Raw genomic sequence first — 11,081 nt, forward strand, 5'->3', positions numbered from 1 at the left:
TCCTTTTGGATAAGAAGTGACAGGACACACAACTCAATTGCGCTGCACCCAGATCTCAAATCTATGGCAGCAGCACTCGTCAGTGTTATTATTTGGGCTCAGTTCAATTACAGCATCCCAGAGTCCAATTTTCTCTTCTACTTTCAGATACAGTCCTGGGCCCATCAAAGTCACTGTCAGATTCCTTTTTGGTGATGGAAGGACTTCATTAATTTCCTGCTTAGTCTCAGTCCAAAGGTTAATTACTTTGGAAAGTCAGAAGGAAAATTACTTGGCACCCACAAGTCATCTTAAGCTGCAAACACTGATTCAGCTCCATTAGTTGCTGTCATCACTCTCTTTTTTCTTTTCTAGGCAAAACTTGTTTTTTCCCCTGATCTTCCCCATAGTCCTTATCTTCTCAGTTTCTATTTGGGCCATTCCCAGTGCTCTTGCTGAGGCCTTGGGGGTGCTGATTCATGGCAGAATTACTTGGTTTTGACACTCCTTGCACTCCTTGCCTGCATATCTGTGTATCATACTCAGTTTGCAGAGGTGTGCTGTCGACACCTGTTCATTTAGACTCCCACTGTGCCTCCCTCACCCTTCTCCCCTTCCTGCCTGTGTTATCACAGCTCATGCCTCTTACTTGCAGTGAGGTGCACTGAGCTCCTTTCATACAGCTCCTCCAATTTGTCCACACAAAATTCTCATCATCACTGCTGAGGTGCTGGCAGTCCTTCTCAACTGGTACTTTTGGAACATGCAATCTTCACCACGGTATCCAGGTGGGACAGTTCCATGCTGTGTAGTCATAGAGGTGAAGCATCAGCCTCTGCTTTCACTGAGCTCCTGCAGCTGGGTCCCTGCTGGCTCAGAGGCCACTGAGACATAACTGTGTTAATGACACAGATCATTCCTCCCTGAGCTCTTCCTACCCTGGGGCCTTCCCCGTCCTGGGGCTGCTCTGGTGCGAGAGATAAGCAGGGCACCCTATTGTAAATAGGGTCTACTGATGAGGGAAGATAAGGATGCATCTGACTCTATGTTCTTGAAAAACTAATTTATTACTTTATTATACTATATTAATAAAAATACTATATTAAACAATATAATATTATTTCATATAATATTATATTAAAAATACTATACTAAAAATACAAAAAACCCCTTACTAAATACTAAAAAAATAATAATGAATACTTGCGATATTATACTATACTAAAAATACAGAAAAAAACTTACTAAATACTAAAAAATAATAATGAAAACTCTTGATATTATACTATATTATATTAAAAATACTATACTATACTAAAAAATAAAAAAAACCCCTTACTAAATACTAAAAAGAAAATTCATGATATTTACTATATTATATTAAAATACTATACTAAAAATAAAAAACCCCCAAAAATATTAAAAATATTAAAATATTAAATTATTATTAATATATTAAAAATACTATACTATACTAAAAATACAAAAAAACCCTTACTAAATACTAAAAAAATAATGAAAACTCGTAATATTATACTATATTATATTAAAAATACTATACTATACTAAAAATACAAAAAAACTTACTAAATACTAAAAAAAAATAATGAAAACTCGTGACTCTTTTCAGGGTCCCAACACAGCTTAACTCTAATTAGTCAATGAGTTAAAACAACTCACACAAAAATCCAATTAAGCAATCACCTGTAAGTAAACAATCTCCAAACACATTCTAAATAAACACAACACAAGAAAAGCAAATGAAATAAAATTTGTTTTTCTTTTCTCTAAAACCTCTAGCTGCTTTTCAGCTTCCCAGAAAAAAAAAATCCTAAACAAAAAAATCATGTCCAAAAAATGTGAATACCACAGCACCCAGCAGTTCCTCCAGGGATGGTGAAGGCTGATACCAGCACCAAACCTCAACTCTGGAAAAGCTTGCACCAGCAGCAAGTGGTTCAATGTGTCACCTTTCAGAGGAGGAAGTGCACATCAGCTCAAAGGATCTAAAACAGGAGACACCAAACTCTGTGCAAGAACAGCCTTTACCTCAGGGACAGGCTGGATCCATGAGTAAACAAGCACAACAGAGAGGCCAGCCTGCCTGGCTCTCCAGCAGAAAACATCCTGCTGTGTGTTTTTTCCAAAGAGCCACATTTCAGGTAGATAAGTGTGAGATATAAATGGAATTTGGCTTTAGCAGCTGGTCAGTGTTAACCCTGTCACTGCCGTGGGCCGCACAGAGCAGCTGCCCTGAGAGAGTGCTCACAAAGAGTAAACCAGAAGGGAGGAGATCACGGGATTTGCTCTGAAAGAGGAGACAGCTCCTGGCCGAGGTGGAGTCCCTTTGCTGGAGGAGAGGTTCTTCACAAGGACTGTGAGACCCGAACCCTTCCCTGGCTACACCCCAGGCTTCACCCTTCAGAGGAGGCTCTGCTGGGGCTGCAGGGACACTTTGTTCACGTCTTTTGCAAATGATTCACTAGAGAGAGAGAATTTCCATCTCCAAACCACTTCTCTAGCACTGAGTTAGTACTTAACATCAAGAGCAGGTAGAAGAAGTGGAACAAGCTCTTTGACAAAGATGTCAGCTGCCAAACAGGGAGGGCTGGCTCCACTCCCGTGCGAGCAGCCGTGTCAGAAGAACATTCTGATATCTGTTCCCAGCAGATGGCACCAGAGCTCGAGTGCTCCAGTCTCTGATCTCGGCAGCCCGTACCTGCCCTCAGGTGTGCGGCTGCTGGTACAGGACAAATGAACCCGAGATTTGTACTAAAATAAGTGCATAAAGCTTTGTTCAAAAATGCCATGCTGACCAGTCGCTCAATTTTTGTGATTTTTTGTTTAGGTTTTGGTCATTTGTGTTGAAAGTTGTCGGTCTCAGCTGCTGTGGGTACCAGAAGCAAACAGTTGATGGCAGTGCATGATCGCTGTCCCTGCAGCTGATCTCTCCCTACAGCCTGAGTGGAAAACGAGGGTGTTTCACTTCCAAGCTGTACGAAAGACACTCACAAAATGCAATCGCCACCAACTGAGTATATTGTATTTCTTGACTGTTCTGGTACTCATTTTCCCAATCTTCTGCTCTGTGTATAAGAGTGTACAGCCAGATGTTTCAGTTATTCTAAGCTGGATCTCCCAGATCACTAAATAGTGGATTAGGTGATGGATCCCACATGGAACTGGTGTAGTGGTTTGTGGCAGCTGACACAACTGACCTGCTGGAGCTGACAGCTGGGATGTTCACCAGAAGTCTCATCAGAATATTAAGAATTCCATCATTTGCTGTTTGTGGTGTGCTTTGAATTGCACATGATGGCTCTAAGAAAGGAGACTTGTAAGAAATCAACAAGGAACGTGAAAGAGCAAAACAGTATTTTTAAAATTAATATTTCTGCAATAGGAAATTTTAAAAAGCTCCAAGGGAAAAAACTTCTGCATAATGTCATGTATTTTCTGTGTGCATAGGCTGCTTGTGACATTACAGACTACTGTGATGAAATTAAAACTAGAGTTAGGTTAGTTAGAACTAAAATTACAACTAAACTGGGCTCAAGCATAAGCATTTTGCATAGGATAGAACTATTAATAAGTTTAATTAAAGCAACCTTTAAAGCAAAGAGCATCAGGTTTTCCTCATGGTCCCTGCCAACTAAATGCTAGACTAAATAATACTTTGTTTGGGCATCTTTCAGTCCTTCCTTCTGTCCAAGGAATGCAAGTGGTTTAGTGCAGCTTCTCTATTAAATGTGATTTGGACAAAAGTCAAATGGTTGTTTTAATTTGAAGGTGTTTAAAGGTCTGAAGGTGACTTTAGAGAACTCAGTTAAGAGCATAATTGCAAAGCAACTTACAAGAAGTAACTGTGGGAGCATGAAAATATAAATGACCTAAATAGTATAAAATAGTATGATGGGAAATGTGGTTGGAACAAATGTCTTGGATGGGATAGGAATTCAGCTCCAGGAATGCAATTTTGGCAGTAGTGCCCCAAACAGAGAATGCTATTTCTGGGGAAATGCACTGAACTCTGGGTCATGAATTAAACTCAGGTAATTTATGTTCTGCTCATAAAAAGTGGCAGTGTAAAAAAACAAGGAGAAATGGAATGGAATATATTGCTGTAAATTTTGTAGCTGCTGGGACCTGGAGAGTCAGTGTGTACTTCTGATGCCAGGTAATGCCTAAGAAAAATTCAAGCCAAGGAACACATAGCAAACCCTTCAAAGCTGCCAACTCAGTGACCCTAAGGAAATCCAGTTTCAAAGCAGCGTATGAAGAGAGGTTTGAAGAGGTGACTTCCCAACCCCTGAACTTTATTTATTAGCTGTTTCTGAGAAGCTCTAAAGAAAGGCAAATGTCTTGATATTTTGAAATTGCATGGCATGTGTTCATTTTCATAGGAAACTCTGATCTTTAGGAAATACCAATATTATTCCATTTCCTGATTTCTCATTCTTTTCTCTTTTGGTATTTAATACCAGTCTGCTGTGTAGAACTTCCAAGCCAGTGTCTCTTCCAAGCCTTGGCTGCCTGGGTCCCACAGAGCTCCAGCTTCCTCACAAGCAGCTATCTTCAGGTGCCTTTGAAGTGGGATTTCTGCTAGAAAAGCAGCTATGGGAGGAATAACCCTCCCTGGGGTAATGACAGGTAGGTCAGCTACGGTTTCGATGCTTCACTCCTCAGCATGTGCAGGTCAGCTGGAATTCTTTATGGAAAGATGCAGCCAGATGAGGAGCCTCAACTTGGCAGAGGGATGGGTCCCTTTGGGATTTGGTGAGATCAGCTTGGACAAGTCCAGGCCCCTTATGGAAAACTGGGAGAAAAATCTCCTTAATACACAGAGTGGTGGAGCTCCTTCTTTGGTATAATGCATAGGGGAGCCTGGCATGACGTTTTCTCTGGATGTCTCTGGGGAAAGGCAGCTTCTCTCCCAGCAATATGGATCTGTTTCAGGCCATACTTCAAAGTCCAGCCTGGGTTTTTGGTGTTTGCTTTTCTCCTTTTAAACAGGAACTATCCAAAAGGCTAAAAATGTGAAGTTTAAAGAACTATACAAGCTGCCTGGAGCTCCAAAGTGTTTCTTTATAATTAGTATAAATGCATTAAATATTTAACCTTCATCCTGTGAAAACCCTGACTTTTAAAAAAGAATTTACAGCACAGGGTGGAGTTTTATCTGCTCCTAAATAGGACAGCAATTTCCTTCTTTCCATTTCTGCCCCAAATCCCAAATTCCAGAGTGCAATGAATCAATTGCAGAGGAGGGGATGACTGTTCATCCACCTCCCCATGCAATTGACTCTCAAAAACTTGATTTTTCTCAGACGAGTCAGGGTGAGAGTTCTGAAGTAGCACAACTCCAGCTGGATATCTATTCTTTATTCTGGCTTGTGCTTCAAGGTGTCTTTTTCTTAATAAGCACCTACCACTAGACTGTTAATAGTTTAACAGTTCACAGCTTCCAAGGAAATGCTTGCCAGCAGTCAGAGCTGGAAAATAACTCAGAGAATGGCATAGGCCTGATAAAAGGATTAATAAATCATAGCCCTGAGAGCTGTGAGTTCAGTTTTGTCTGACACTGGCTCCATGGATTATTCTGTGCATTCAGTGCTCTTAATTGCTTTTTCTCCCCGGAAGTTTGTGTGCAGCTCTGGGATAGATTTGGAGAGTTTTCCCAAACAAACTGAACTAGATGTCTTCCTAAATTATATTTAAACTCTGGTCCTTACAGTAGACACTTTTATTTGAGCTGTACTGAGGGGGCTGAAAAACAGAGAGGGGAAGGAGTGACACGTCTTCTCATGGCAAAAGTAGAATATTTTTGCAGAATAAAACTGCCAACCATTTCAACCTAGCTCTGCTATTCCACTTTTACTGGAATTGTTCCGTCTGTTTCTCTGAAAATGAAAGTCTGTTTCTACTCCTGCCACCTGCTATTTCCATATGAAAAAGCTGTTTGGTTATAATGAAGGTACCATTTCTCCCAAGGGCGAAGTAAGGACATTTCATCACACTGCTCTTCCTGAAATTTCACTAACCAGATTCAATATGTTACTAGATTTGATCTACTTTTCCACAAAGCTTAAAGCCTTTAAGGGAAACCTCAAGTTCTGTGTGAGTATTTACAAAACAAAATGTCATTTCCCTGCTGAACTGTAAGACAGTCTGATCTGGCAAAACAAAAAAGAGAATCCAAAACCAAGATTCACTTTAGCTTTGAGACTTACCCAGTGACAAGCTTTTGGAAATCACAAGGATTTCCAAGCACAGAACATATTTTTATCCCCGGCAGAATTCAACAACAGGATAAACAAAAAGTTCCTTCATGCTGACCTTGATGTGAGCAGTGGGGGGCAGTTGAGATGGCCAGAATTTGGGTTCCTGAGCAAGTCAGCATTTTGCAGAGTCATTTGTGTTTTTAAGGAGCTGTTTAAACAGTCCCTTGACTCCAGGAGGATCTCTCCAAATTAGTCACTTTTGACATCCTTTTAATGAACCCTTTGACATCATGAGCATTGTTCTCCTGCTTTCCAGGAACAGAGCAACAAAACAGTCTGAAGGCTGATACTGGGCCACCTGAGTTTCCTCAGCAGGATTCCTGGAAAAGAATCATGGAAAATTGATCCTGCTCTTAACATTTGTACAGCTGACTCAGTATCTAACCCATGACAAACTGTACTCTGGAGTACGTGACACCCAGGAGTTTATAACAAAATTAATTTGATCTTGCAGACCTGGGTTCACTGCAGGAGATTCCCAAATGGCTGATAAAGGATTTGGCAAGGGAAAGAGCAGGGGGTCTGCCCTGGGCCATTTGCTGCACTTTCAGCTGTGCCTCAAGTCACATTTTCAGAGCAGTGCAGACACAAACATGAATCAGAAAAGATTGCACAGTTACAAAGCTCTTTCCAGCGCTGAATCCTTTTTCCTGGTAGCGTGGCAATCTCCTGGGCTGAAATACACTCTCTGCTTTGTCCAGGGCTAATAGGTATCATCAGGGATGGAAAGGTACAGGCTGCATTGAAGACTGAAGAGAAGACATAGCTGAATTTTTTCTCAAATCCCCAGAAAGCCATCAACTGTGACTAGAGCTCTGGTCAGGATACTGCAGCTCCTTGGAGACTATCCAGGCTCATAAAACACACCAGGCCTCTTACTGCTTCTTTGACTCCTTTAGGTTCCAGTCTAAGTTTAATCCTGAAAGAATAAGGATTGGGCCCCATAGCAGACTGAGGCTTTCTTGAAAATCCCAATTCACACTTCTCTATTAATATTAAAGATCTGTCTGGTTTTTACAAGTCATCTTTATTTCAGGCCTGATTCATTTATCAAATGCTCACAGATCAGCCAAAGGCCAGGGCAGTACATGGGAATGTGTTAACACATTCACTCTTGGATTGCCAAAACATTATCCAATTATCTATGCTAATGCCAGCTGCTTGGAACATGGCAAGCCTTTAATACAGAAAAAACTGTGGGAAAGAAACAATGAAATGAGAACAGCTGAAGATGTCTTCCCAGGCTGGGTGAGACAGAGATGCAAAGGAATCATCACAAATGCACACCTAAACATTTTGCAAACATGAATATATCAAGGGATGAAGTCTTTGTAGTCCCAGGAATAGAGGCAGCATGTGTCTTTTTGTTTTAAATTGGTTTTCTGACAGATTTCTTGGGGGAAGCACCACAAAACTGCTGTAAGCCCTTAACTACAAGTGCTACCAGCCACTAGATGTCCCAGAGCTGCACTCAAACTGCACCCATCAGCTGCAGACAGAGGGAGGGCAAACTTGGCAGTGCAGGAGACAAGGTATAATTTAACAGAGTCACTGATTTGTCTGGAATCAGCACATATATGTCCTTCTTTGGGGCTTGTATTGTACCTCTGATGGTGCAAAGAAATAAGGGATCTGAACACATGGATCTGAGGAAGAGTTTCCACATCCCAAAGCTGGTCTTTCTTCATTTATTGTTACCTTAAACAAGGGTACAGCAACACTGCTGCCACAACAGGAAAGCAAGGAGGGGTGGGAAAGCTGACACTTCAGTGTTAATGAACTCCTCAGAACAGCAATATGGAAGAGCAGAAGGCAAATATTTCTGATCTTGTCAAGCTGGGGTAACTGTGGGATCTGCACGTGCACATGAAGGTGCAATGTCGAGTTGCTTTTCTTTTCCTGTTCCTCATTTGTGGTTTAGCATCTCTGCTCAGCAAGCTGCAATGATACAAGTTTCTGTACACACGTGCACTGTTCTGTGCCCACTGTTTCTCCCTGCATTTAATAGCTTTGCTATAATGTTCAGAAGTGTTGTGATTCTGCATTTGACTCAGGAGAAAGTTGTGAACAGCTCACTCAGAGGAAAAAATCCAGAAAATGGCTCAAGCATGGCTTGTGCTCCTTCCACACAGAAGTGGTTTAGAAACATTCACTTTTCTGACATCCTGATGCCCACAGGGCCTCCTTCAGCCTATGTTTAACCTCCCTTCACCTCCAGTTCTTGGCAAATTCTTCTCTCTGAACAATCTTTATGATGATCAGCCATGTCTCTGCTTGTATGAAGCCTTCTGCAGCACTGGAGTGTTGTGTTAGGGCTCCCCTATTTCTCTTCCCCATGTTGCTCTGCTGCTTGATCCATCTGATACAGCCCAAGCAGAACAACTTTACCTGACATGCACAGGATACCCTGGCACTGCTCTGAACACACCCCTCACACATGGTTGGGATTTTGGGGTGCTCAGAAACCCTGGGGAAAAATCCTCAAAGCCCAATGCTCTGCTTCCTGCTTGAAGTCATCTCCTACACATGATTTTTTCCTGTTTATCAGGGAAAAGAGAAACTTTGCTCCTGCAATGCTCCCAAATCTGCCTCTTTCCTATGGCACTCACTTGCCACACAATTGTTATTTCTTCTCTGTCAGAGCAGTAATTTAATAACACATGCCAGGATCCAGCCAGCATGTCCAATAAAGGAACAGAAGCAATTTAATGTGATTCATGGTCAGGACTAATCATGACACGACTAATTCTTTGGCATTCATTCCTCGGAGTAAAGAGTCAAGGAAAAAAATATATTCTTGATTAGATTCGAAGAAAGCAGAAGAGGCTACAACCTCTTCACAGGCAGAAAGGAAGGGAAATGAATCCAGGACATAATTTTTTTTTTTGTAAGTGATCCCGTGCACTGCTGGATGAGGAGGCAGAAAGGATTGTGTCAGAGAACTGTGGTGCTGCCACTTGCCTCCTCTAAACCATTCCTGCCAGAGTGTAAAAAATTTCAGGAGACAAGGCTGGATGTGACAGTAAAAGGTTCTTGAGGTACTGTGGTATCTTGCTTGCTTCCCCTTGATACATCAACTACTAAGCAGGGTGAGATAGAAATGGGGTTTTGGATGCAGAAAGGTTGCATGGGGGCATCTGCTCTCCATTCTGGTGCAGAATGGTGGTGTCATTTGGGCTTGGCAGGTCCTGAGGATGAATGAGAGAGAACTAATGAGAACATCAGAAAGAAACCATTTATTAATGCTTCCCTTGCTAGGAAAATCCATCCTGTCAGTCTCCTGTTCCTTCTACCTTACTTACAACTCTGTGACACTGGGTGACATTTTTATCTTAGTCATTTTATCAAGGCTGTGAGATAAATCACTACCCAGTGCAGGAAATGAGCTCAGCAACATTTATAGCAGTGTGGGGGTCTCATGAAATCTTAATTTAATGACCTTTGAGTAAGAGTAGAGGCAAATATACACCCCTGTCAGGCGACCACATCCTGGACTCAATCAAATCCTGCCATCTACTGCTGTGGCTGTTCTGATCTTGTGCTGCACACCAGCCCAGGTCTCATTTGATCCTCTGCTTCAGTCTAATGGGAGTGCTCAGAGAGTTCATTTCTGCAGCCAAAGCTGCAGGCAAGAGGGATGAAACCCTTTTGCAGGGTGCAGCAGTGCTGGTGACAGAGCTGTCAGTCAGCAGGACTGCCAGGCAGCTGATGGTTAATGCCATCTAAAGGCAGGAGAGGCTGCAGCCCTGCTCTTCTGAAGCCTGTCTGTGGCCATAGGAGCCACAATCAAGACCTGTTACAGCATTATCACATCACAGTCATCTGACAAAGCTGTCATTTTGCACTTTGGGGCTGGGGAAGCCCCATGATGGGCATTGTCACATCATGCATAGATCAAGGCAGCCAAGCCTTGATCTATGCGAGATGTGACAACCCTGTCACAGTGCCTAGGGACCTCCTGTGGCATGTATGGCCCTGTGGTTAATGGCATTAACCCAGGCAATAACTGTGAGGGATCAGGACAATGTCCTGGGAACTGCACTCCAAAATCTCAGTGATGACAGGTCCAGAGTGCAGCTGCAGATCTTGTGACCAGCAGGCAGCAAGACAAAGCACAGAGTGGGCTCCTGAGCAGCTGAGCTCAGATTGCCCAGGCTGTTACACTCCTCTGGTTGTCAGAGGACTGGTGTTATGGTCCTTCATAACACATCCCTTCAGTGCCTCTTTATCTGCCCACTTCTCTTTCTATGGCCAAGCCTCTGTGCTCTTCTCTTCACATTTATCTAAATAAAGGAAGAAATCAGAAGAAACAGTGGAGCAGCAGTGTTGCCACTATTCCCATGATCATCATTATTTGTCATATCTACCATCAGTTATGGTTTGTTTGTGCTGGGTTTTATCCAAAAGCATGGGAATAAGATCTTCCTCACCAGAGGGAACACAGAGTGCAGTTTAGGATGTGATGCAACAGGTGGGGGTGTTTCAGGCTGGCAGGGACCATCACTCCCTGCTTGGCTGTGTGGCAAATCTCTCTGGCCCTGGGCAGGAGGCAACCAGGGAGCCTCTCACCTGCAAGGAAGCAAAGAGAAAGGGTTTGGTGTCCGCTCAGCCTGGTGACAAGGACAGGAGCACTCCTCAGAAGTGCAGGAGTGGCTTTGCCAGGAAGCTGAACTCCTGGGTGGTGGGACACGGCTGTCAGGAAGCCTGGCCAAATGTCTCAGAGAGCCTGTGACGTGGCACTGCCTCGCCACCACACACACACCATCTGCCACCAGCCGTCCCCAAGCACAGCCTCAATGTGTGCCTGCTCTGCAAAGCAAG

Source organism: Agelaius phoeniceus, chromosome 17, assembly GCF_051311805.1.
Source record: "Agelaius phoeniceus isolate bAgePho1 chromosome 17, bAgePho1.hap1, whole genome shotgun sequence".
In the NCBI taxonomy this organism is placed as follows: Eukaryota; Metazoa; Chordata; class Aves; order Passeriformes; family Icteridae; genus Agelaius; species Agelaius phoeniceus.